Source organism: Pinus tabuliformis, chromosome 1_1 (assembly GCF_031772625.1).
Source record: "Pinus tabuliformis cultivar Carrire ecotype Pingquan chromosome 1_1, CPIR1, whole genome shotgun sequence".
Lineage (NCBI taxonomy): Eukaryota > Viridiplantae > Streptophyta > Pinopsida > Pinales > Pinaceae > Pinus > Pinus tabuliformis.
In genome coordinates, this window is record NC_142297.1 from 929,297,944 (window position 1) to 929,301,198 (window position 3,255).

A 3,255-nucleotide genomic window follows, 5' to 3' on the forward strand; every position below is an offset into this window, starting at 1 on the left:
AGGATAAGGAGAATGTGAATATTGTTCTCCTTATGGGGGTAGTCCACTGTAAAGTGGATACATATGATGGTAACCAGATCAACCAGCTTGATATGAACTTGATGGGTCCAACTATTCGGTATCCGTTAATGAGGAACTAGATAAAATTCCAGTAGAGGACATTGGTGAAGACAAAGGGCTAGAAGCAACACCTGAGTGGGTTCCCGGTAAATACTGGTAACCCAATGGGATAGACGAAACACCATACAAGTGTGACTCAGGTGTCATAGTAAACATCGAAAAGGTTGTGACAGAAGATTTTTCCATAGCCATAATAGATGGTAAGGTCTGGGATTGTTATGAAGAATTTGGTATCTATAGGTAAATACTAATTCCCTAGATAAGTAGCCATATCTAGAACAACAATTTAAAGCGCTTTAACCTTTTTCTATAAACAATAGATAAGACAAAGAGAATGAGAGGACCTACTTGTACTTTCTCTTTCCCCTTGCCTCCTTTGTATCGGTCATGTCGCTCCTTCCTGTACTTAACACACTTGAGAAGTACCTGTAAACATCAACAGAAGACAAAGAACCAATTAAAGCAAAAGATCTATTGATTACAAGTAAACGGAATCAGATACATTCACACATATAAGCATCATATATCAAGATAAGCATATGGAAAAAGGTGCAAATACTTTATTGAATAATAGGAAGAATTAAAACCATGAAGCCTGATTTGAAGTCACTCCTCCAGCTTTGGTTGCATCCACATCACATCATAAGCATGACAATCCGGCAGTGTAACGAAACTTACAATAGTCTCAATTCTCAAACTAACATTATCTTCTTACAATTCATCAGTGTCTAGCCCTTGATCACTTAGATGAGTGCTCAATTTATAAGAAGATGGAGGAGGTTTTTTCATCAATGAGGGTATTGAATGGCCTTCCATACTTAGAATTAGTTCCATGGAGGAAGGGATGAGAGGATAGGAGGTATATTAACTCATTCCTCATCCATTTTCGAGCTCATAAGAGACGATAAGTGTGGGAATCTTCTAGAAAGCTCCATAAGATAAGAATATTTCCAGAACCCTATATGAAATTTGCTCAATCTCGCCTAGCGCAAGTCAAAGTGGGCCTAAGTTCTCTGCAGAGCACCCTTGCATGGGCCTAAGTGCTCTGCAGAGCACCCTTACATGGGCCTACCTACGTTGGGCCTTCTAGGAGTCATTTCAGGATGTCTTCAAGCCATCAAACTGTCAGGGAAGGAGGCATTCAAAAGGTTGACATGTTTAGGGCATGTAGCAACTGAAATTAGGGTTTGATGAGCCCTAAAACACTGATCTGGATGATGGGAGTGATGTGCCTAAATGGATCTGTAACAGCTGCCCCCTAAAGCATGAAGTCGAAAATAATAATATCGAGTGATATGCTTTACGATGTGATGAGGAGGTTCCGAAGAGGTTGGTGACCTGCATCGATTACAATACATAATATCATGATATTTTGATTTTTTCTCATGAATTGCTAAGGGAAGGCATACCCATGCTCAGCATATAAAATTTCATTACAAGTACATAGACAATTTTCTACAGATATAGACCCATGATCTGAATGACCATCAATGTAAAGCAATTGTACGAATGATTTGGTACATTTCCTGAAATCACAGCCTAGATGGATGAAACTAGATCCGTGGTCTTCTATATCATTCAATCGTTCACTCAAGTACGAGTCTAACCATGCGAATATGTGATTTGAAGTCGAACATGGGAAGACACCACCTGATTACCAGCCAATGATGTGAGTCGTTAACAGGCGCGAGAGAATCATTGATAATGATAATGATCCTCAAGGTACTGGAGTAAATTTTGCATGGTGTGAATAGATGTTTTGATGTCAAACACCATACAAATTCTTTCGGTCGAAGGCCATTGATGTCAACCTATCGCCAAAAGCGAGAAACTTTCCATTGATGTATGCAAGCCTCAAGGTACTAGAAGGGTGTTTCTAAGTCAACTTCTTGGATAATTAGCTGATTTCGACAAGAAGCGGCTCATCGCAGGAGGGCCTTGGTGTATCCCACATCAACGACATGAAACAATTTTAATGATTTTGGAGACATAATTTAACTGATGACACCAGGTTGAGGAATGGCAGTCATGAAAATGAAGGTTTACGGTATTGCAAAGGATGAATTTTAATTGAACGATTTCTCTTGAACATGTCGGCGACACTAAATGAATTGGCAGCATTGACCCAAAACAAAGTAATGGATGGTATGATAGACCATCGGTATGAAAACCATCAAGCAGATAACCCAACCCAAACAGTCACAGAGATGAAGTGAAATTGTCATGTTCAAGAGCAACCTGTTACCATAAAGTGGTTTACCCCTTTTCCATTTTCCCCGGTTGTTGTTGACCAATACCTCTTTATTTTTTATCAAGCTTGAGGAGGATAACATATGCTTGTTGTATAATTCCACCGTTCGGGTGAATCCATTGCTATGTGATGTTTTAACGAGTCTAGCGATGGTGAAACTCAGTTTTGTCATGATGGACAAGTTTGCCGCTATTTGATGTTTTAACGAGTTTAACGACAATGATAACTCAGGCCTTTTCATGTTTAGAGAGTTTGAAAAGGGACAAAAAGAAAACTCCACAAGTTCTTTTTCGTAAGTTTGTCTCTCAAGTCCGAAAAAGCATAAAATAATACAAGAGAGAACCTATTGACCATGTTCGATCAACGTATTCATTTTTTGTAAATAATCTATCTTAGTCTAAAAAAGGGTTAAACTTATATTGAGTAGATGTCGTTTCCAATCCATTAACGAGCTGAAAAGAACAAGCGCTCGACAATCTTTTCATATTTCGAGAGTCTTAAAAGAGCTTAAAGAGGACTCCATTTTGAGGAACGAGTGGTGTCTAGGGTAGCAACTGGTTCCGATGATGTTGGAACTTCTCAAAACATGTTGATTTATGTGAAGAGGTTGGCTAATAAGACCACTCATTGCAACTGTTCCTCAAAAAGGGTAAAACAACCAAGTGAAAGCGTATGATCAGCCAAGCAGATAGTGACGATGGAAGGAGAAAAACCAAGGCTCATCTGATAGAAAAGGCTGATAGAATGGCAATTATGAGGGTTAAAATGGAAATGAGTTCATTTTTACACAAGCTTGAAACGAAAAAATATGCTTGGATTTAGTTTCTTTTTTAGACAAGCTTGAAACGAAGAACTATGCTTGAATTTAGTTTCATTTTTACACA